This window comes from Corvus moneduloides, chromosome 2, assembly GCF_009650955.1.
Source record: "Corvus moneduloides isolate bCorMon1 chromosome 2, bCorMon1.pri, whole genome shotgun sequence".
NCBI classification, from domain to species: Eukaryota; Metazoa; Chordata; class Aves; order Passeriformes; family Corvidae; genus Corvus; species Corvus moneduloides.
The window spans coordinates 82,447,115-82,472,255 of NC_045477.1; the positions used below are offsets into that span (position 1 = coordinate 82,447,115).

General features: G+C 38.2%; 1 protein-coding gene across 1 annotated transcript in view; it reads left to right on the forward strand.

Annotated features, from left to right (window-relative positions):
* Positions 1-25,141, forward strand: part of PCCA (propionyl-CoA carboxylase subunit alpha) — a 273,796-nt gene that overhangs the window by 9,891 nt on the left and 238,764 nt on the right. The gene's annotated exons all lie outside the window — the stretch shown is intronic.

Sequence of the window (25,141 nt, forward strand, 5' to 3'; positions counted from 1 at the left end):
TTATTGTGGTAGGCATGTTGGCAATTCTGAAGTACCTTTGTATATGTCCTTTTCCTCTATGTGCTTGAAGTGAGTGGATGGAGATACCAAGGTGGGTGAAGGGTTGGACAAGTATTTACCATGTTTCTTCTGTCAACTCTTTCTGTGTGTTCCTTGTGTAAATGTTACCTTTGTCTTTATGTGGATTAAGGTAGACATAAATGCACACAGGTAGAAGCGTGCACCAAGTGTGAGAGTGGCAGTGAAACCTAAATTTTGTTCTGCTAATATGCACAAAAAGGCAATGAAGAGTGGATCCTAGAAGAAGGTATAGAGCTTAGTATAAATTTTTTCTGTGCCTGGTAAATCTTTTTCATTGCTTCCCGCTTTCCAGAGAAATGTCCTCTTCTACCAGGTGTGTTAAACAGGCCTAATGGTGCTGCTCCATTTGATGAGAATATTCATGTGTCTTCAGTATTCAGCAGTGTGGCAGGAAGGTGGTAAAATGGCTTTCTAGACGAGTAAGGTACCTGTCTTGCCCATTTTCAGGTTTTGTAGTCTCTTCTTTAGTTTAGAAATATTTGAAGTAATTCATGGCACCAATAGGAGGATAATTGCTTGTGTGGTGTAACAGCAGGTGTACTCATACTTGCATATTCTTGTTGACTAGAGAGAACATAGTATTATTCTTTGCCTGCAGGAACTGCTACCGGAGAAATGACTGAGGGTACCCCCACGTCCCAGGAAAGTTTGCTGAAATCTGGAAGGGAGTTAAAACCCTGTATTATGATTTAATAAAAAGTCACTCAGACAAGCTACCAGAAAAAAAATGCAGGACAGGACTTGTGAGTATAGGTGGCGAGTTACTCAATATTAGAAAAACAGACATGGTTGATGAAATCTGAAAGTAGTTAGAACTTGTGTTTTCGGAGTTAAGTAAAGGGTGAGAACTTTTGGGAGTTTTGGGCTGTTGAGTGCCTTTGTGGTTCTCTTACTTCATGACCAGCTCAGTTCACATGATTAGGCTGTAGACTAAGCAAGGGACTGAAATGGGACTTTCTGAAATGCTCTGCTGATGGATTTTTTCGCCAAGTAATTCTTTCTTTGAGGTGAATGGAAAGTACACTTGGTCTGGATTTCAACTGGTAGCCATAACTGGTAATGTAGTAGCTTGTGGGTGCTCAATGAGCTGTGAAATGAATTCTTAATGGGTGGATGTCAGACATCATGATAAATTCTAATTCTTTTCGAAGCCAAGGGTTATGTGAATATGAATACAAACTACTCTGTATGATCTATGATTCCTCTAGTAAAACTGAAGCATGCTGATGGGTACTTGAATTCCATCTTATGTATATGGTATATGCTGTTAGGATAAATGGATTCACTATTTAGCAGCACTGCATAGCCTTGTTCAGTGGCATGAATTCATCCTGAAAATAGACTTAAAAAGCTGTTTAAAAATCCCCCCACATGTTCTTTCACCAGTCCATAATAGACTTGAGAAAATGAATTGGTCTTCTCTCCAGTGTATCTGTTTATTGTGTGGATTCTACTATGAACTGAAGACTATGAAAAAATCTGAAAGCAGTAAGTAAGAACCAAGATTGAAGAACATAATGAGAGGGTAAGAATGGCATGAAAAAGCACAACTCGTGACCTTAGCAGGAAGGGTGTACAAATAGTGCGTTACAAAAAGGAAATTGAAAATGTGTCTGTACTGCTTTGATCTACAGTGCTATCTTAGTTTTAAAATACAAGTAGGGTCTTTAATTTGTTATAGTTCCCAAGAAAGTCCAAGCTGATATCTCAGAAATGCATTAATATACTCATGACAGTTCATATACTCATGTTATAAAGGTAACATTTAGTGTGTTAAAGGGGATGCTGACATTTTGAATTTACAGACAAGAGATGAGGCTCTAACAAATGCTCTAAGGCTGATGTAGTGTCTGCTTAGCTCTTTGGATCGTTACCTAAAGACTGACCAAACCTTGTACAAGGTTAAGCATTAGCTGTGTGCATTGAAGAAGCTCCAGATATTTAAAGGAAAATGAGAGGAAGGCTGCTTGAAAAACTATTCGCTGTACTTAAGGTAGTGGTATTAAGTCTAAGCTAGTTTTTTGGGTTTAATTGTACATGTTGTCTGTGTTTACCATAAATCCTTCAGTCACTACCTTGTGTGCTTGCACTGGGAAATAGTTTAGTTAATATTGTCTGTTTTAAGGACTTGGATACTTCCAGTTATTCATTGTGGGGATGACCTGGCCCATTGCAGTGATGCATGTGATTGCCAGTTTGGATGACCTTGGTAGATGAGCCCACAGGCCAAATTCTTTGACTCTGTTACTTACCATAAAGTAACCAACAATAGTTGTCCATAATTCTGTCCAGGTTTCACCAACAGCATCCTTCTTGGTTGTACCAGTCGTAGCAAAATCTCAAATGCTCTGAAGTCATACTTGGGAGCTGATGCAACCTGCCAAAGGAACCTCTGTCCCCATGGAGCTAGGAAAAACAAGATACATACAAACTTTCCATGAAACTGCTTTCTGTTCTTCCAGTTTCTGTTCAGCACCATGGCAAATATCTTGAGTATGCTGTTAGAGCAATATCAGTTTGGACATACTTACCATTAATCGATAAAACTAGTAACTAGGCTATAAGAGCACAAAGGAATTTTCATTTCAAGGAATTAAAACTTTGCTGTTACGAGGAGGAAGCAGCAGAGAGGACTGTTATAAACTGGGAATGTGGCAAAAATGGAACAACCTGCCAAGAACCGAATAAAGCTTACCCGAAGAGGGAAAATACAAAGAACAAAATACACTGTTTTGTGCTATTAATTTAAAAAATGACCAAAGATCTGACAGATTTTTATAGGTGAAAATTGTTGTGGTGATAGGGAAGAGAACATTAACAAAACTTAAAAGGAAGTGTGGGACTTCAGAGTCTTTTGGATGCCTCTGTATTAATGCAGATTTACAAACAGCTGGACATGGTATTAAATGGGATTGAATTGCATTTGGTTTTGTGGAGGTGGGAGGGTGTGTGAACTGTTGAAAAGAGGTTGTCTACAGTTATTTGTGCTGCGGAAGAGAAGCTGCTGCTTTAACAACTGTCCTGAAGTAAAAATAATTGTGGTGGTTGGGAAAAGCAGCCTGGCAAAATGGCTGCTGAAACCCCCATAGAGCATTACAGTTGCTCATGTGTTTATTTTCAAAATATTACTGAATATTTTGAAAAAAATAGGTCATAATGGATACTTTCAGATTCTTGAAAATAGTGCTAGTTCTCTTTTATTGCATCTCTTATTTTGGGGAAAGCAGAGAAAAAAAGATTGTATACTGTTTGAAATGCTGAGTTTTGTTGGATTTTTAATTTTAGTGTTCAACTTTCAAAACACTAATTCTTTACACTTGAATAGGTAAAGCGGGTAAGGACCAGGAAAATTCAGATTTTTTTTTTTAATTAAAACATCTGGTGGAATTATTTTTTATACGAGAAAACAAGCAGAGAAGTTTCATTTGAAGAAGAGTAATCATATGTACTTTTCCTCCTGAACTGATTGGAATAGAGGGTCAAGATGAAAGAGCCTCCTCAACCATAAATGTAACACTGATGGTGCAAACATTGTCAAGGAAAGCTAGAGAACTATTATAATGCCTAATGTAATCAGCTAAAAGTATGATAAATGAAGAACAAGCTTTCACTAATTGGATCTGAACAAAAGAAGGTATAGCATAAAGCAGTGAATGAGATATAATTTTACTTGGCATTTTTTAACACAGCAGGGATTCTATAGCCATATGAAGCAATGAACTATAAATGACTGAAAAAATCCCATGGGAAAGTAATGTAAACTGCTAAAACTTAACAGAGTAGTGGGCAGTGAGTTATACTCCTTTCATATAAGGTTTTTCCTATCAGTTACTTAAGACTTCAGGTGTTATTGTATTAAATTGCCTGTTCTAAACCTTGTTCTGCCACATAATAGAAAACAAAAAATAATGCAAATGTGTTTATTGATGTAAAAGTAATTGCACAGAATTGAGCTGTTCTCCAGAAACTGTAGTCTTCTGAGTAACAGAAAATTGAAAAAATAACTAGAAAGGAATGATCTGTATTCCTTTCTTAAATATATTTCTTTTTAAGCTTGGAGTCTGAGACAGTATTTCAGAAGGAGGGTGGGGAAGAATCTGGTTTAGGGAAACTGCAAAGCTGATTAGGGTTGTTATAAGTTCTATACCACGTCTGTATTGAGCTGAATGAATTTGAGTGAGTAAGATGAGGTTTTTTTTTCTGAAACAACAAAAACGTAGGATTTTGCTGAAGACTTCTCTATAGCTTAGTGGGATGCTGTTAGGTTGTTTTGTTCTTAAGAAATCTAGGTGGCAAAAATAAGTATTGGAGGGGAATTTGGCATTTAAGTTTTAATCTAAAAAAATTAATTTGAAAAGTGGAAGTTTATCTAAAACCGAGGAGTTTTATTTACTTGTAACTAACTTAGGGGATTTAACATTTGTCCAAATTCTCTTTTTTTGTTTTGTCTTTTAAAATGTGCAAAGCTTTCTTCCATCGTCTGCTACAAAAACTAGAAATTCAGTCATTTTGACAGCTCATTGTCTCCCAATGGTATTTCAGGGATTTGTATTCAGAAAACTTGGCGAGATCTGTTTTGAGTATCTATATGAAAAGGAAACTAATATTTTAATGCCTTTTTGGAATATGTGATTCCTGGGCTGTTGTCCAGAGTGTATAAAATGGCCCTTGCCTCCATGTACTGTCTGGAGAAGTTCACTTTCCTAAGTGGTGGTATTTGCAAAGTGTGCAAAACAGGAGTGGGCCAGACCATACCAAGGAAACGTTAGGGTCAGGTTTGTTCTGTTGTTTTGCTCTTCCTTCAATGTATATTTTTTTTTTTTTTTTTTTTTGGTTCAAAAGCAAGACAGCATATTGCTCATCCCTTCACAAGAGGGGATGGAGATGATGTTACTATCCTGTCCCCATGCTTTATTGAGTGAACTACTGACCAGTTTTGTAAAGCATGAGAAATGCAGGTGGTGGTCATCCCATGAAGGGAAATACCTCTGTGGAAGGAGTGTGCTTTTGTTCAGAATTGTATCTTGCTCGCCAAGTAATCTGCTTTTTTTTTTTTTTTTTTTTTTTTTTTTAAGTTTATCATTGCTTTGAAACAGAGTGGGTTGCTGGAGGAAGTAATTAAGTTTTCATTGGCTATAATGAAAAACGCAAGCTTGATCTGCAATTTTAAAAGTTGGAGGGGGCTCATCAGAGCTCTAGAATCCTAAAGTTTCAGCTTTTTAGTGTGTTTTAATCAGTGATAGGTTGATGTGAAATGCATATATGACCTCTGGAATGAGTCAGACTCCTGTTGCATTGTTTGATGGCTAAGCTGAAATGTCACTTGTGTTGGATTCTCGCTGAAACTCTACCACTGAGTAGCAGAGGAAGGATGTGGAATAGAATGCTTTAAGCATCACACTGCAGCCCTTTTGGGGTCACTGCCTTGGAGGTAGAAAGTATATGTTGTAAAGAAGGAATTGATACCAGATCTTTTGACCTTTGTGGGAATGGTTATTTAATTACCAAGCTGATTTATTTGAAGGATCAGTGCATGGATTAAAAATAATTTCCTGTCACAAAGCTCACTTAGGGAAAGTGGCTGTTGTCAGAAGTACTGAATTACATTTGGGAGAGGAAAATGTGGAAGCCCAGTCAGCAAAGTTAATTGCAGCTTAAAGGTGCATATCTTCAGTGCTGTGGAGAGTCAAGTGCTGGTTCTGAGGGTGCTGATGACTGTCTATGTTAGTAGGTAGTGTGGAGTAACAGAAGTGTATCTGTGGAGTGAAATGGTTCATGCTGAAGACGTAGTGTTCTTCCTTTCTGCCTCCTAGTATCTCTGTGTGATTGGTTCTAGTCTGGTGTTGAGGGCTTGGTGTCCGCTTGTGGTGCTTTGATGTGCTGGGCAGGTATCTGGTTCATGTGCTTTGAGGTAGCTGTGTGTTGGAGACAAATGTGTTTTAAGTGGGGATGACTGAGAGATTTACTTTAAAAAAAAAAAAAGCAGTTGTGATTTGAACTTAAATATTGATGTGTACTGAAGTCACTCTAATTGCTTGCATGGAACTGCTCTCCTGGTGCTGTAGCACTTTTCTGATCTTGTGCTGGGTTGTTTCCATGCTCTGAGCACACCAGACATCTTCTTGGTCGAGTTAGTTAAAACTTTTTTCTACTGATTTTTTAATGTTAAAATATTTCATTGGAATGTGTGACAGATGCTATAGCCATGTATGGAAGCGAACTGAGTTGGGGGTAGGTCAGTAAAGTGACTTTTGTTGCCTTGGTTGTCTGCAGGGCTCTGCTGCAATACCCAGAGCTATGGGGTTTGGAGAGGTGTACAGTGAGAGGCATCTCAGTGATTGAGTCTAAGCTTTAGGCTGAGGAGGGCTGAAGTCATTTGACTTTGCTTGTTCTAGAGATTTGCCTCTCTTGGGCAGCAGTGGCAGAGAGCAGGCAGTTCCTTCCTTTGAAGCCACAGATACGTGCTGAGGCCACTGCCATTAGCAGTTCTGGATCAATGGCTCCAGCTGCCATAATTCTGGCTCAAACTTATTGTCCTTATTATGGTGGGTCTCCCCAAGAAACCAAATCAGTGTACATCTGCTGTAGCCTGTTTGCCTTGTGCTGATTTCTAGACCCTTCCAGAGGTGGTGGAAAGTGCTGTATGTAGTAGTTTTAATGCAATTGTACATTGTCAGTGTGACCAAAAAAAATAGTTTTACCATCTTCCTCTGCAAGAGAGGGGCTGCAGCAGCATGGTTTCCTGTTGCCTCATCTCCTTGGATACAGAACATAAGGTCCCTTGGATTCCTCTTTTGAGGCTTTGAGAGTGTCTGGTCTTTTTCCTGACTTCATCCTTCACCTGTGTCCTTAGCAGCAACTACTTAATTGTGCAGATTCATTGCTCCTGTGGTTCATATTGTCCCAGTTGTGCTATTTGTTATCAGCTGTGGTTGTGGTTATTCAAGGATGATCTGTTTTCAGGCACTATTAACAAACAATGCTATTTGGTAATACTATCTCTTATATCTTGTGTGTGTGGGTGTAAATACTGGTGAGCAGGCCCTGGGCTGAATTTTTTTACTATTTGGATGAGCTCTAGACAGAGAGGGACCTAAGGCAAGTTTTCTGTGAATAATGTTCACAGGTACTTGGAAAATTGGTTTTACAACCAATGTAAGACTGTGCTGTCTGCTAAGAGTAGTTATCTTCCTTTCTATCTTTTGTATACCTACTAGATGTGCAGCCTTTTGTTAAATGGATCCAGGCTGCTTATCTGTATGAGAACAGTGAGGTAAAGAAAGAAATGTGGATCAGCGAGCTGATGTGGCTTTCTGCATAGGTTAATGAATGCTAGAGCTGATGGCATCAGGACACATGGTTGGGGACAAGGAGAATGAATACCTGATTAACCTTTTGAGAGGCAGTGTAGATTTAGTATCTTGAGTTAGTGTTATCACACATCCTAATAGTGGAGGATGTGGGGAAAAGGGAGCAGGGAAGGAAAATAGGTATCAGAGATACAGGTTCATACTATGTGAAGAGCTGGATTGGTGAGGAGAGACATCTTAAAGATACTTGCAATAAATATTGTATTTAAAACTAGAAACTGTCCTTAGTTGTTAGCTGTATACCGCAACAAATAGCTGCCTGGCAATTGTGGAGTCTGGAATTCCACCAATGAGATCCTGGTGCCATTTTTCTAGGGAGGAGTGTTAAAACAAGAAACTGAATTGCTTATGAGGTGTCTGAAAGATTGAAAAACTCAAGACTGGAGACAGGAAATGAGGATGCAATTTGTGAGGTGTAAGGTATAGATGCATATGTCACTTTTACAGGTGTTGTGGTTTTAGGTTATATTCTTTTCCTTGTTCACAAAAAGCGTCTGTCACTTTCAGCAAGAAAACACTATATGTCTTGGGGTGAGACTCAGGAAGGATGAGTCTGAGATACTGTTTTACTTATTACTGCTGAATTGTCTGGAGGCAGCAACTCGCATCCTTTGCTAGCTGTTTGAAACCAGCCACCCCCCCAAACCCTTCATGTATCTTGTTTATTATAGAGGAAGAATGGTAATCAGTGTTTGACTAGTTGGTGCAAGGTAATAGGTGTACTGAGTGGTGACTTGGATTTATAGAAATGCATGTATTCTGTTTAGATACAGTACCTCCTGGTTTCTGCCTCTGTCTTGCTGTGCTAATTGGGAAATGCTTCAAGTTTTGTTCCTGGACTTTAATTAGATATATAACATTGCATGAATTCTCACAGTCCCTTTGTAGCTGGTGTTTAATGTCAGCTCACCTGTTGACCTGTAATGTTACTGGCCTTGTAAAGTAGGGTGCTGACAGTTCTGAAAGTCAAAGTGTTTTTAATGTGGCTTAGCTGTTGACAAATTTGCAACAGCATATCATCTCCCTTGTCTGCTTTTTGTAGCAAAGGAGCATCCCTGTCCAGGAAGTGTATCTTCAAGATTGATCTCTTGTAGTTTTGTTTGCATATGTTTTATTCCATGTGTAGCTTCCTGAAGCATTAAGAATCAATCTGAGAAGCAGCTATAGCTTCAGAGTGGCACTGATGGTACCTGTCTGGGTCAGTGAGTCATAGCGCTGTGGAAGAGAGGAGTAGGGGGAAAAAGGGGGCTGGCACACAGTTCTTTACATCCTTTCTTCCACGAGTAGTCTGAGCTGCCTGACTAAAGTTGTGATGTACTCTTCCTTTTTCATCTTCAAAGACCCTTTTTTTGCAGTAATACAGGAATCTTAGTCTAGACTAATGCCTGACCTAGAAAGCCTCTTGAAAAATCATGAATTTGTTTTGTTTGTATCCCTTTGCCTCTGCAATTTCTTTGCAATCTTAGGTTATAATAGGGTGTCCCATAGCTCTTTTGCTGCATACAGCTGTCAATGCAGTGAAGTGCAGTTGGTTTGTCTTGTTGCATCAAAGCAGGTGTGACCAGGTGATCTTCGAGCTCGTTAGGTGGCACTTTTTGACAGATTCTTATCTAAGTATGCTACAGACGTTTTCTCAGGCGTCAAGTGACCTTCCTTAGCACAGATATTATAGGGTATTTCTTTATTTACCTTGGCAGTAGTTGTCTCCTGAGAACAACAATAAAAAGGCAGTTTAAAATTTCTCCTGTTGAGTGTCTTTGTCATGTGGTCCTACATGAGGTATTACTCTTCAGATGTGTGCAACTGAATTCTTGTTATTTGGACTTCTCCTTTCTAATGCTCTGTCATCATGCTGAATGGAGGACATCCTGAAGAATGTTAAAAGGCTTCTATTAAGTTTTGTTCATGTGAATGTCTAGTGGCTAATTAATGAAAATCTGTGTGCCTTGGTATGGACTTGGGAATGTTTTTGGTTTTGCCTTTTTTTTTTTTTTTTTTTTTACTAATATGGATATATAAAAATCTGTGAGTAGCTCTGGTCCTGTTTCTCTGCGTGTATGCTTTTATGGGGAAGGCACGTGTATGGTGAAGATGCCAGTTGGGTGACTACAAGAGAGCGCTTCTGAGTTGTAACCAGACCTTGGGTGGGGGCCCTGCATCAAACTGCTGTTCTATGCATTTGGCAAGAAGCCAGAGGAGCTTTGCACTTGTTTGTGTAGTGCAATTTCTTTTTAAAAACTTGTTAATAGATATTTGTCTGGCTTTGGATGATGCTTTGAAAGGAATATTAGTCAAATATTGGGGTTTGGTTTCTTGGGATACTCCCTGCAAAAGTTTTCCCATGCCCTCATGAATTGCTTATTGTACTATGTTGTAAGAGTAGAAGAAAAGCATCTTTGAGTAACTGAACACATGATAATCATAAATCTCTCCAGCAGCCATAAGTTGGTACTAAAAAGTTTGTGGAAGGAGCAGGGCTGTGGTCTTTCATGTCTCGGACTCTAGCAATTGCCTGATGCTTCTCCCTTAGACTGAGCGTAGGAGCTAGGGGCCCGTATAAATGTGAGTTGAGTCTGGTCCAGGCACTGAGTTTGCAGAGGGAGCAGATGAGCTGACTTGCAGGATCAGGAAGGACAAACAGACTGACAGGGTCTTTGCAGAGAAGCTGCAGAGCCAACAGTTTTATGTGAGACAATGCTTGAGTAAGTGGAGGATAGAGAACTTCAGTCCAGGGGAGGCTTTGACTCCTGCCACTAGGCCATGTGATGTTGGATGCCATAGACCTGATCGTGAATAAGAAGCAGATAAAGTTGGCTCTGGAAAACTGGAGGAAATGTCATCATTCCAAGACACTAGTACACACGTGGGACAGAGTGAGGACAATTGAGGAGTCCTCTTGAATATGTGGAGAATGAGTTCTTGACACAAATGATTGAGTTAACTAGGGGAGATGCTGACCTCTTACAAAGAGGGAAGAGGAGTGGGAAGCATGAGACTACTCTGAAATGTTTAGATTTAGGTTTCCAAGAGGAGTAAGTAAGACAAACAGCAGAACTGCAACCATGGACTTTGGAAGTGGAATTTTTTTTTTCCCAAGCCAAGGATTTGCTTGCCAGGGTGTCACGAAAGGCTGTTTTGGAAGCCAAAGTGGCTCAAGGGAGCTTGTTTATACTCAATATAGTCCTCTCCAAGCAGAGGACCTTGGGCAGAATTAAAATGTATAGAGCAGATGAAGGCAGGGATAGGTTTCCTGGAAGGTGGAGTGTGCAGGGGCATAATTAAGGAAACCAAAGCTCTGCTGGTGTTGACTATATTGAAGTATGTGAAGGGACAGGAGGAAGCTGAATTTGTGAGGTAGTCAACTTGGGTAAACTACTAAGTGATTGAAAAATTTGATCAGCTCTTAGAGGTCCTGTCCAGCTGTAATTGTTCAGTTTTGTTTATTGCTTTTTTAAAAAGATCAGGAGGTGGGAGAAGAACTTGCAAAGTGAAACAGACTAAGTTTATTTTTATTATGTTGACAATTGGCCAAATACATGATTAATCTATAGTCCTTGGTTATGCAGTGTGAAAGAAAGATGCTATCTCTGTGACCACTTATTGCATCATATTTGATGAGAAAAGGAAGCCTCTTCACAGATAGCTTAAAAGCTTATTATGGAAGTATGACCTGTGGTGTTTATTTTTGGTTTTTTTTTTACGTGGGGGATGGTTTTTTTTAAATGGCTTGTCACCTGTCAGGTTCAGCTTTGGGGAAGCTTTTTCCAGTGAAGATTTTCAATGACATAATAAAATTACCAAAATGCTGATGTGATTCTGAGAAGGTATAAAAAGGTAATAATAAAAGTACATATAAGCCTCCACTTGTATCTTAATTCTAATAAAAACTGAGTGTAAAATTTCAAGAATAATATCCAGGGAAGTTTAATAATAACTCATGTTTATGATAGTATATATAGTTTTGCTGATCTTATGGTTAATGTTCTTCAATTTTGTATATAGTGCTTTAGCTGTTTGAAAGCTCTTCAGTTCAACTTCTGGGAAATAGTTTTGTTCCAGCGTGCACAGCTGTTATGCTTAACTAGCAATTATGGATGCTGCTGCTGGTTTAAGTATTGGAACTCAGTCCCCTAGAAATGCTCCTGAACCCAAGAAAAAGTTAATTTGCTAACCCTGATTCAGATTTTTTTTTTTTATGTGAAGGTCTTCCTGAATAGAGCAAAGGTGGTTGTATTGCCTGGCTAATGTTTGTGTTCTGTGGAGGTGAGAAACTGTACTTGGAATGTGTTGGAGACTAACATGGGAAAAAAAAAAGCTTAAAAAAAACCTGGGGAGGGAGCAGGCAGCAAAAAGAAAAAAGCTGTGATAACAAGTTTTAGGTACTGTGACACTTGTGTAGCATTAGGGCTTTGGCAGGTCTGCTGTCTGGTGCAGTGAAGGCTTGGTGCTGGAAGCCTGCCCAGCTTGGCCTGTCTGTTGGCATCTTCCTAGGTCACTCACTGTGCTGTGAGAAAGGATCCCCAGTGCCTTTGAGTGTGGATGACTTAGTACTGCTTGCTTGTATGCATTTAGCAGCTGTAAACCTTGTGTGTGTGGGAGGGAAGAGACTGTGGTTGAGGGGTTGCCTTTGAGCGCTGTTGCCTGATAAAATCAGACCCTGGATTTTGTGAACCTTCCTTTTTATAAAAGAGAGTGAAATGTAGAATGGTTGGGCTTGGGCAGCCTCACTGCCTGCCACAGTGACTGGGTGTGGGGATTTGAAAACCCATTGCTGTTCTTTTGTTTTTCTCTTATGCTTTCAGCATGATCCTGCTTTGCTTGCTCCTAAATTTTAGGTAGATTGAAACTATTTGTGTTTGCTTGTGTTTTGTTAAGCATTGCAAAATTTTTGAGAATTGGGGAAACCACTGTTACATCTCTTGTACTTTTAGTTTGAGAAGCCATTTTTTAATGTTGGTTGTAACACTTGATAAATTAAGGAATTGGTGATTCTCTATGCAGTAATTAAATGAGGCATTCAAAGCTTTATTTTTACAAGACTAATGCTAGTGAGGATTTTGCTACTGGATTTTACAATTCTAATGTTCTTTCATGTTTTTTAGATGCTAGCTTTTATTTGATAAGAGTATGTAGAGGGTCTGTAGCTACCTTAAATAGGTTACTGTTCTCTGTAAATACAAAGTTATGACTAACATGGGAATGATTTTAGATGTGATTGATAGGGTTTTTTTGTTAATAACCTGAATTTGAATAGCAAATGTAATTTTTATTTTTCTTGTGATAGTTAATTAAAATGTAATTTGTATTTGGTTTCTACTTGTTGACTATTTTGAAGAGTTCTTAGTATCGTTCTTCATTATGAGTTGAACTGAGCCTGAAGTTTTGTCATGTGCTTCTTGTTCAGTATCTGTGGAGCTCAGAATTGGCAGATAAACTTAGACTGTGAACTCAGCAGTACTTACACTTGTTGACAGCAGTTTCCCATTTACTCTTTTCTTTTCTCCTTTAGAAGAAATACTGTAACTCTGCTGCAAGTTAACTTCAATAACTTAAGAGAAAGATTTAGGTTTTTTTGTGTCTTAATGTGTATAACTCAGTATTTGTCTGATAATAAAATTTGCTTCTGTGCCAATTTTTTTGCTTTTTTTGTGCAAAGCATTTTCTAATTTAACTAACAAAAACTATAATGTGTGTTTTCTGTCAATTAGTTCTGAAAGCTATTTTTTTTTAATTAGGCTGCTGAGATTCAAGAAGTGACACTGCTGTGTTAAGATTTTTTCTTTGTAAAGCTCTAACATAAAGAAACCCATCAGCTGAATTAAAGCTTAGAATTACTATTGCAATTTCCTACCCTCATGTTTCTGTGAGTAAAGCTAACAAATTAACTTCCGTAAATTTATTTTGCAGGCAGGCTTGTGTGCCTGTGTATTCTCTGCACCAATATTCTTTCTGCAGAAGAAATTTCTGTTTATGCCTTCAAGCAGTTAAGCCAACAGTCACCTTCTCGCAGCACAAATAGACCACATGCTCTTTAAGAAACCAGAGCTGTGGTGAGTCTAGGATGAAGGTTGCTGTTGGCTTTTAAGTTAAAATGAAAATTTAACACACGTATGTATGAATTTCATAATGGAATGACACTTGCAAAATTTAAGTTCTAAGCTGGTTTGGAGGGATACTTCCAATTTTGTTGTTATTACATTTGTCTCTCCCTAGCAGCCCTTATCTAAAGATAGGAAGGAAAGCGCTAAGGTTGCATTCAGTGGAAAAAGGTTCTGTTTTTGCTCATAATTTTGCCCTGCTTCATGTGCTGGAATGAAGATGTTATGTTTTATTTTCAGACTCTCTGGTTCTTTAGGGGAAAATGTTTCAAATTCCATCGTTCAAGCATGTTGTGGTTAACATTTCTTGGACAAGTTGCTGTAGAATCTGTTGTACTTAAAATGATTGGTAGGGTTGGTAAGGTACATTTGATAAGCCAAAGAGGTGAGGGGTGTGGGTCGTAGACTTGAGAGTGAGAAATCTGTGTGCATATGTGGACTAGAAACTGACTTTTGTTAGGGAGACTATTTTGACAGGAAGCTTGTGAAGAGCTCTTGGGTTTTGAACTTTTAGTGATCCACACTTGCTTTGAAAAGTAGACTCTGAACAGTGTATGTCTGAGGTATGTAGTGCATCCACACCTAAATTACTTCATTTAGTGTTTTTGTTATATTTGCATTTACATGTATTTTAGAACACTTAGAACATTTGAAGGAGAAACCTCTGAGTTTCTCCTTGAAAAATGTTATGTTAACATTATCTGAACAGGAGCCTGTAAGTTGCTGCCTGTCCTGTGTAGCCCCACGGGGGGAGAGTACTTTGAAATGGGACAAGGGTTTCATTGTGAGCCTGTGATCGTATTTCAAACAGTCTGGGGCAGAGGAGGTGCAAGAAGTGTGAGGGTTCCTGCCAAGTTCAGGCACAGTACTGTGGGCAGGCAGTTGCTGGATGCAGAACCAGTGTGCCTATAGCAGCAGTGCCATCCATACCTGCAAGAGAGCATGCTGCTGCTCTGGCTTGCGTTGAGTCTTTAAAGTGTCTTCAGCCAGAATACTGTGGGATGGTAGAATGTGTATCTTTGTACTTTCTTTGTTGTTCTGCTGCCTGCTCTTTGTTTTTTCTATTTTTGATCCTTAGTTTAGGCTGTACTTTTTTCTCCCTGACAATACCTAGCACAAGCACACATGGTTGTGGAATTTCCTCACACTTCCCCCCGATATTCATCCAGTATTGTTTTCTTTACTCCTTCATCTGTTGCATAAGTGATGCACCATACATTGAAGAATATGATCAGACATTGTGCAGGTTTAGTGATGGTGTGTGATTGTCTTGGGCAAGAAAACAGTGTATTACAGACCTAGGAGATGGTGGTGTTTGTTGTTCACTCCTTTAGCATCAAGAACAACTCTTAGATTCTGTGCTAGATAGCAAGCCCTGGGCTTTACCATTAGGGTTTGCTTTAGTTATATGTGTAATTGGACTGAGAGAAGTGGAAGTATGATACTATTTTGGAAGTAGGGAAAGATGTAATATTTTCTGAGAAAGCAGCTACTACTAAGTTCTTACTTTGCTTCTTGACTGATCACCCCACCTGCCCCCATCAGCTATTTTTTGAAGCAAGAACATTGTCTTTACTTGCTTTCTGTCATGGAAAGTGAAATTTGTGTACGTCAATGAGTTTCAAAGCTAGCATTTCTTCATTCAGAACTCTGAATACATTTATACTGTTTCAGCAGGAAGGATGCTTAAATTGTGAAACTGAACTTTGAAACTTTAGGTAGGTTGATTAATTTTCTTCTTAAATTAAGGAAATTTACCTGTCCTTCTCCTCCCCTCCGAAGAACATAGGGGTTTTTTTTTCTCACTTTGAACCCTTGAGATGAATTGCCTTGCTTTCTGCATGTCCTTTTCTGCCAGCCTATATACACATGGTAAAATAGATGAATATTTGACATTTACCGTGTTAAAACAAAAAGCCAACAAAATTCATGAAAATCTCCAAGAGCTGCATCTTATCCAGGTGGCCTGCTGTTTGAAATATGACTCCTGGTGTGTATTGTACTCTTAGCCCTAGGATTCAGTAATGAGATTGAGTGGTATCTTGCGTGAGCACTTCTGGGTGATTGACAGTGAGGTGATGTGAATCATCATTTATCAGGATATTATCATGCCTACCCTTGATAATTTCTCCCTGCTGTCTGGGGAGGTGGTGAAGACAGATAGGACTTTGTGATGTCAAAGTAATTAGTGTGCGTTGGTTTCCAGCTGAACAAACTGGAAACTAATGATCAGGTAAATGAAGATGAAGTGCATTAGTGTAAGGATGAAGGTGCAAGGACCTTGGGGAAGACCTTATCAAAATTTCATGGGGGTTATTTGAATATCTTACAATTTGTGCAGTTGCAAGCAGTATTTTTATACTACTAAAGGATACTTCTGCAACAGTCTATTTACATGTCCTTTGTTGATATCTCTTCTAGTAAGAGGGTCAGCAATAGGGTTAAGGACATTTGACTCTCTCCTGTAAGAACTGGGAACTCCTTATGATTTTCATAAAATCTAAATAGTCAATTTCCAGCTAATGGCAGCTATTTTGAGTTAAATGTTAAGGAATTTCAGTGTACACTGAAAATGTTAGATTTTCTAGTGACTCTTCCTATTTTAAAGTGGGGAGATTACTATCATTTGACTTTTTTATATTTGACCGATGACTGGATCTTTTATAGTATTAAAATATTTTGCTATTGCTTGGTACATCTGTAAATATCTTTAAAAATGTGGGCTTCACTACGTAATCTGTGGTACTGCAACAGGCTTTTAACAGGCATGGTAGTTTCTTGGTACAAGTTCTGAAAATTTTACGGATGTGTCATTAGTGAAATATTTTTATAACCTGAAGAAACCTTGTGTAGGTGTGTACAGCTATGCCAATATTTCAAATAATGCTTAATGCACAAGACTGGCGGAATATAATTGCTATACCAGTGGCAAGTGATCTGAGTTAATTTTATCACATGTGATTAGATACTGCTAATTGTAATTAAGTGATTGAAAAGCTATCTGTTTTACATGCTTGCTTTTCAATTATTAAAATGCTAATTTACTTATTGCCATTTATCCATAAACTTGTATTAATACGCCAGTTTCCCAGATACCTCCAAGAATAACATACTTGTGACAGCAAAGTTTTTTTAATTAAAGCCTCATGACAAAATTATTCTTTTGGCTAATTTTTATGTACACAGCTTCTTTTTATTTCAGTTGCTTCTTTGGTGGAAGTGAATGGGCTAGAATCTCTGGCAGGAATTTGTCCGTATTAATATGGCTCATCAGAGACATTATATTTAATTGGAGAGCCTGCAGTATAGTCGCAGGAGGCTGAAGGGAATTATTTAGCATTAGCAATGGCTCGTCTGGGAGTTGTGCACTAATCAAGGAGCTTGTGTGTTAACTGGAGGGATGATGGGAGTTATGACGATTATGACATGTGAGCACATGTCTGAATGAGAACTGGACAGGCAATGAGTTAATCAAGAAATATATTAAATGGCTCCCATGCTGCTTCATTATTACTCTGTAGAGTGTCTGTCAGATTGTGTACTTTAACGAAAAATAAAATGAAATCCAACAAATGGATGTTTTCACAGTTAAAGTTAATACCAAGTTTTTAAACCAAGAACATCTATTTTTGAAGTGAATATATGCTTTTTAAGTGCTGTGTTGAAAAAGAGGAAGTGAATGCTTGGCCTGCAAAATGCATTTAAACATGTACCACTCCAACCTGCAAGATTTTGTATTTTGTCAAATGCTTGTTTTCAGTAAATATGAACTATTTTCCACTTCCAGCTAGATGTTTTTAACATCTTTAAGCTTTTACATAATTAATAGCTTGCTAAAATATAAAATTTATTGTTAGCAACCTAGCTTCAAGGAAATAAAAATGCTAATATTTTCCATTTTCAGGATGCTCCAAACCTTGTAAAGTAAAGAAACCAAACACAGCACCCTTTAACTGTATTGCATGGACTGTTTATATGCCAGGTAGACACATTCTGTACTCAGCGTGGTTAGAAGCATCCGTTTCCTATCCATCGTGAAATTATCGGTTATGCTGGGAAAATTCATGTTTAGAGGAAATGGAATCCATAAATTGAGCCCACCTTAAAAAAAGTTAAACCAACTGAATTATATCAGTAGGCAAATTTATCCCAGAGCTACTGGACAGGTGAACATGTGCACTTTTCCTGCTATTGTAAGCACTGCCAAATTTAATACAACTTTCTACCAAACTGTAACCTTCATGTATTAGCTTAATTAAAGCAGTATCATGGATGCTACCCAAAGTGTTAACCTGTAGGAGGTTGTTATTGAAATCCATTATCTGCAGAGCCAGTATTAGTGGTCAGCAGCAGCAGAAGTAAAACTGCAAGTAAGACCCTCCCTTGGGTGCTGTGAGCTCAGCAGGTTAAACTGTCAAAGCTTCTTAAAGGATGGATAGTTAAACCCCCCGGAGTTAAAGGTAAACCAATCATTTGCTGTCAGCAGGAAATATGACTTTATTTAGCAGGTTGGAGGGGGAAAAAACCCAAACCTAAAGGCTAACAGCAAAGAGGATTTAGAAGGAACCATTCTGTAAGAGCATGGTGCTGTGCTATGTAGATTCCATGCAACCTGGAAAATTTTTTTTTTTTTTAATTCCAGGGATTTTTGAAATAGGAATTTATTTATATAGATATTTACTCTAATGGTTTATAAAGCTATATATAAGTTTGAATTAATTTATTAAACCTGTGAATATTATCTATATGCTGTGATGAATGCAAAAGTTTGTGCCTCTTAAATGGGAACAGTTGTCACCTTGCAGAAATAAGCTTTCTTTCCTTTGGTGTTGTGCAGGTGTTGCCTATATAGAATGTAATTATCTCTTTTTACCATATGAAATATATTTAGCATTGACAAAGTGTGCTCTGTTGAAGATCTAAATGTGTATTTGTAGAATTTGTATGTATAGGCCACATGTATTTATGGTACTTTAATTAAGCTATTCTGATATTGGTATTTCTCATTTTGTCTAGTTTTTACTTAATCTTCAAAGGTGAAGATCTGGAGCATTTGTCTTTGCACTTTTTACATTCTTGCCTCAAAAAAGAGAGTCCCAGAAGTGATAGCTTATTATAGAGGGGTGGGAAGTAGGTGTAGCGGGGAGCATTTTGCTAGCATTCTGTTCATTGGAACAAGATCTGTGCTTGGGTGGGGAAAACTTTGTAGTGTCCTGCAAAGAATGCTCTTTTATATACCAAGACCTATCTCAATACATGCACTATTTTTAGACTAAATCTGCTTGATGTGCTGAAATAATACTAAGATTAATGGAATGCAATGGAGCCTAAGATTCTGCTCACTATCCCTGAGTTAACTTAAGATAGAAAAGTGTGTATCATAGGAAATAAGCTAGGAGGTGGTAATATTGTTAGGGAAAATACTCAATAACCTAAACCCCCCCCCCCGGCAGATAAAAGATTTTTCTAGAGTTAATGCTAAAATAAAATTTTTACAATTTGAGTTGCAGCGATGGCAGAACTCTGAGATCTGTAAGGAAAAAAAAATGTTGAAAATATTTTTATCAGATGATCTGGAAAAGGATGGGACCACATAAAGTCTGGCATCTGCATCTGTGAATGAATTGTCCAGTGTTGGTAGTAACTGTGTAAAAATTGTATTTGGACAGTGCAGGTTTTCTTGTCTGTTCCTGCCTGTTGGTCAGACTGTACACAGTCCTTACAGACTTGGTGAGCTGCCTGCTTTTCTGTGCAGTCATTTTCAGGAGCGCTTGGTGCTTTTTCTCCATTGCACTGTTTTTATAGACTTCATCTTGATACCTTCATCTTAAAATCTCAAAGCTGACTTGTCTTTCAAAAGAAGGTAGAAAACTTAGGATGGATTTTATGTATAGGACTATTCAAAGTTGTGCTATAATGAATAATTTTAATATAGTGGCAGAGAAGTAATCTTCTTGTAAAATTATCTTTTTAAGAACTAAGCAAAGAATAATTTTAAAGAAATCTAAATGTTCACATTAGTGGAATTTTGAAGGAAAAGTGCCCTACTTTTGTAAATGTTATTACATAACATAATATTAAGTACAAATATTTCGTAAGGCATTTCTAAGTATTTCATTCCTTGTAAAAGCATAAGGTTATGCTGACCATGATGGTAATGTTAAAGTTTTATGATGTAACTTTTGTTCATTATATGTACTGCTTTAGTACTTAGCCTTAGTGGAAAAACCCCTCTCACTGAGTACCTAGAAGTGGTTAAGGGCTGTGTGTATGTACATATAAACATACATACATGTGCATTTATATTTTCTATTGAGCATATATGTATTGCATAGACATGAAGGAAATCTGTGTTTTAAAAAACTTGCTCTGGAATTTTGTCATCTTTACGATATTCTGCATTCACTCACAAACTGTTTTTTCTGCTATTTTCTTTGGATTATTTGACATTGTAGAACTTGCTTCATATTATGTCTAAATTTTTCTAAGTCTAAACTACTTGTGAAAGGAGTGTTTGGGCTCTCCTGCCCCCTCCCATTCATTCACTGTATGGGATCTGATGGTCATGTGGCTGGGAGATGGTTTAACTTGCTGATCTGACAGAAGGTTAATTTCCCCTCCCCTTAGATTACTTTTCCACTGTGTCTGTTCAGTTCATTGATCTGTCTCAGCAGCACTGTAATTGCTAGAGCTGAGTGTGGAGGAGCATTTAGGGGTGGGATCATCCTTTGAGTGGCATTTTGTATGTGCCTAAAGTAAGGCTGATTGTGAAACTTAATGTAAGTCTCAGTATATGGTTCATTTTGGGCCTGAAGTTAGTCCACTTTGAGAAGAACATAATTCACTGTAGGTCTGCATCTTGTGTTTGTGATTTAAAAAAAAAATTCAATCTTCCAACTACTGATCCAGGATATGTTGCATTTAGCTGACATTAGTTTTTCCCTTTTCACCTTTCTTTTAAATACTGGTGTGTAGCTGAAATGCCAGGTAGCTGTGAATTCACCTTGCTGTTGTTGTGAGCTATTCTCTCAACATTAGAACTCGTTTTAGGAATCCCTGATCTTTGGATGCTGGAAGTAACTTCTGCAGTCCATCCATCTGTAGACATCTGAATGGCTGTATGTTCATCCATCTAAAAGGGGAACTCTATCTGAGTTAGAGCTGAAAATGCTGGATAGGAGCATGTTACCGCTGCATACTATGTGTTGCTTTGTACTGTGGCTGAGTTTAACCTACTTTTTCTGAATCCCAAAGTCTTCTGGGATATCTAGCTTAATTAAGAACAAAATCTATATGAAGTTCTGTAGTTGACTGCCCTTCCTACCATGTGATACTGTTTCCTAGACCTACCTAACTACCAGCTTTCCCATCTCCTACATGTCTTAACCCTTTTAGAAAGCAAAACAAAGAAGCATGCATCAAATGCATTCCTCGGTAGAGCTTGTTTTTGGGAGAGGCAGGAAAAAGAAACAGCATGAGAAGGATCTGTCCTATTGCTTTGCTAATGTGCTTAGAAGCTGAGATTCCATTAGGGAAAGGCTGACATGTGGGTGCAGATGTGTTTGAAATGCAGGGAGGCTACTAAGAACACTGTAGGGCATCACTGTTTTGTTAACATCACAAAAAACCTAATTCTTCTTCTAAAACACTTAAAGTGCAGAGTCACATACACTGCAAAGATGTAACTCCAGCATCCTCACAGAGCATAGTGGACTGCTCTAAATAAATATGATGAATTGATCAATTCCTGCAACAGATGGAGACTCTTTCTTTGGTAAATACATTTATTAAGTGTCTTCCCAAATTGTTAGTGTATGCTCTGAACTAAAATTGTCCTGTTTGTCCGGAGGCTTGCCCTAGATAATGTATTCCAAAGTAAAAATAGTCTGCAGACATATGAGCGCAGCTGCAAGCTTGCAGACTTTCTTCACAGCACCCCAGACGTCAGCAAAGGTTGTGCTGAGTGGCTGGGCAGCCTCTAATCTTCAGCTGAGCAAAGGAACTTGGTAGCTCTCCCACCAAGGGAGACACCAGTGGAAGGAGGCAAAGGGAATGCTTTTCCCTCAAGATTGTTAGTGTGTTAGTGTTAGTAAAGGATGAAACATTCTGGTTTCCCCTCCTGATTGCTCTACCTCTGTTAATCCTTCAGTTCATCCAAAGGTAGATTAGTGAACAAGGTGACTACTGACCTACTTTTTCAGTTATTCTACCAAACAAAGACTGATTGTTCCTGGTTGGTGTTGAGTAAAACATGTTGGAGATTGTGATACAAACTAACTATTTCATTCTGCTAAACTTTCAATAGCAAACTTGTGTACTAGTTCCTGGTCTTTACTGTTTTGGAGGGTTCAACACAGTAAGCACTTGCAATAAAATTCTGATAGAGAAGCCTTCTTTCCCAGCATTGTTCTAGAAGGTGCTTCACTGAAGCTGTCAAAGAATAAAGATATAGGAAAAGGCTTTCAGGAGCCAAGGCCATTCTGGAACTCTTCTCTAGAGTCTTATCTGTAATGTCTTCAGGACTCAGGAGGCATTTTCTTGCTTGTCCTACAAGCAGAGCACAGTTTGAGAGCATCACTCTGATGGGTTTAGCATGGTCTGGTTTTCACAGTAGGAGTGATCAGACCTCTAGGTACAATGGGGAGTCCTTTCCTCTTCATAATGCAAACAAAATTGTGTGTCTTTTTAGCAGCAAACAACGTTCCAGAGCTTCATCCATGGAAGAGAGACTTGAGACTTACTTTTTCCTTTTTTAAGGTTACAAAAATAAATTCATGTGTATAAGTGAGAATGCAAAAAGGTGAAAATCTTGATGTGTGTTGAAACGTGCTTTCTCTTAGTCTTGGTAAGAAATGCAGTCTTCCTTGCCTGGTTAATGTTGCTCATCTTTTGGATTGTTCAGTTCAGCCTGGTTCCATTCATTTTAATCTTAGTTGAAAAGTGTGGATTTTTGAGGCCCCTAGTTAGTGGGGTTATTTACTGTCTTCATTTTTTGACCAGTTGGCAAACTTGAAGGACAAGACTGGGAAGTAAAGGGTGTTATTTTTTTAAATTTATTTTTCTCAGCTGGTGTCCACTAACCAGGGATCTAATACTGCAGATGCTAATGGATGGGCTGTTTTGAGGGTCATTGTAGAATTGGAGGGGAATGTAAGTAAATGCCCTTCACCAAAACACGTTTGAAGGCCGCTGAAGAGTTGTTTTACATAGTCCTTGCATAACTATTTGTGGGCCATCAAATTAAAAGAGTTAAAATAGGCTTGCAGAGAGATCTGTTTGTGTTGACTCTGCAGGCTGACCTGCTTATTTGCATAAATTTTTATTTAGGTTTTTGAAATGTTGAGTAAAATTAAATATGGGAAATATAGGATAGTTATGCTATTTATGTCTTTCGCAGTTTTGTTTTTTGTGCACTCTAGACATGTTTCCATTATTTTGTTTTAGGGTTAAATGCTGTAATCGTATGGCAGTATTTCTTTGCAGATAGCACTTTAAAGGCTGTATGAATACTGCACACTTTGTGCTCATACTTATTGTATTACTGGTGTGTATATTTTAGTGTCAAGCTGCTAAAGACACTTAGGTCAGATGAAAGATGTGTTTTTGGTAAAGCAGTAAATTTGAACCTTTTTAGCATCTGTTTGATTTTTTTTTTTTTTTTTTTTTTTTAAACTCAAGACTGTTCAATGCCACAGGCTTTTTGTTCTGTTTTGTCTGTCTCTTTTGGCAATGGTGCTGGCAAGATTTGAGGTGGTTGGGTTTTTTTTAGCTACCTTACAAAGGATTTACTCATTAACCCTATTTTATGGGTTGAGCTAATTGTGATTTGTCTTGCTGAGCGGTATTATGCAGTTTGGGCCAATTAAGTGAATCCACTTACACCAACGGATGTTGTTCCAATGTGTAATATTGATTTGAGCTATAAAAGGAGAATGACTTGTTTGATTAGATTTCTTTGTCTAAACAATGCTCAATCTTATCTAGTGTACCAAACAAAAGTGTTTTCTTCACTGAGGTTGTTTTAATTGCTTCTTAGATTTGATTAGTACTGTATATGCAGCTATAACAGTTTCCCTATAAATTCTGAAACAGCACAGAAGAATTAGGGGGAAAATGGAGCCTGCAACTCAGTATAACTGTCTCTGCTGCATGAATATCAACTTGTGTTGAGACCTGGGGATGTGTAGGCTGACCTACTCTGAAAAACTGGGACACTGGGGAATCCCAGACATTTACCTCCTCGGAGATGGAGGGAAAGGGGAGTGAGTGTGTGTGTGTATGTGTTAATTAGGCATTTACACTGAAGTAAATTACATCTGTCACATGATAAGCCTTAGAAACTGCTGAAGTATATAAGATCATCTGTGGAAACTATGCAGATGATATTGAACCCTATGTTAGGAAATGCATGTAGATATATTTTTCTTTGTTGACAAAGTCAGCCTTTACTTTTTGGAGTTAGCAAATGAGAATGATTATGAAACAAACTGGGGAGAAAAGCACTTTTTGTCATGAACCAGATCTATAGGAAGGTAACAAACTTGAGCTGCTGAATAATTATAATGCTAGGGATCTGTAAATTTTCTGGGAGTCTTTGATTGTTTTATAGATTGTATATGCACTGAAATAAACATTAAAATAAATTTTAAAAATTAAAATTAAAATAATTTTTAATACATTCTATATCCATACTGAGAACTTTTCTATGTTTAAATGTTGAGAGACATGCATATTTAAATGTAATTTGTTTATAATATAGATTTCAACCAGTGATCTGCAGTAGCTGAGTGGCTCCTGGAAAAGATTACCTTGATACTGCTGTGTTAAACAGAACACCTCTAGGAGACCTATGTATATTTTAAGTAGCAAGTTATTAATTTTGATTTCTTGAAATGATGATTATTTGAGATACAGGTTTAATTACAATGATGATTCAGTAAATTCAGAGTATGGCTACGCGAGAGAGGATGCTACTGTCAAATGAACACATGTGCTACTCTCCAGGATAAAGGAGAGCTAACAGTCTTGGTAATTTGGGTATGTCCTATCTCTGATTCAGTGCAGCTCTTCTAAACTGGGTTATCTGCAAGGCAGATACTGACTATTTTTGTGGTGTTCATATCCAGAACTTTGGGTTGTGGACATATATGTCTTCTGAAGTATGATACCAAGCCCTGGCACCAAACCTGGTTTATAAATCCTCCTGCGATACTGAAACATAACGTAGAAGGATCTCCAAATCCGGTTGCTGCTACTGTTGCCACCTCTTACTGCACCTTCACCCTGAGAGCTGCTGCAGCCTGGAGTGGTGCCTGGAACCAGTCCAGGCCAAAAATGACTGGCAAGTCATCCCCGATGGACTCCTTGCTTTACTTGCCTATTTGCTGGAAAGGTGGTAAAGAAACATGAAGCTGTTCCTGTGTAAAGATCTGGCAGGATTTGCTGATTTAGGTGCCTTGCTGTGAATGTGGCTTCTGGACCTAAACTAGCTCTGTAACCAGTGGCCACTTCTGTGCAGTGTGCTTCTAAATGACTAAGCTTGTTGGACTTGAGCTGGTTCTTGTATCTATATGTGGTCAGGAAGACCTGTGT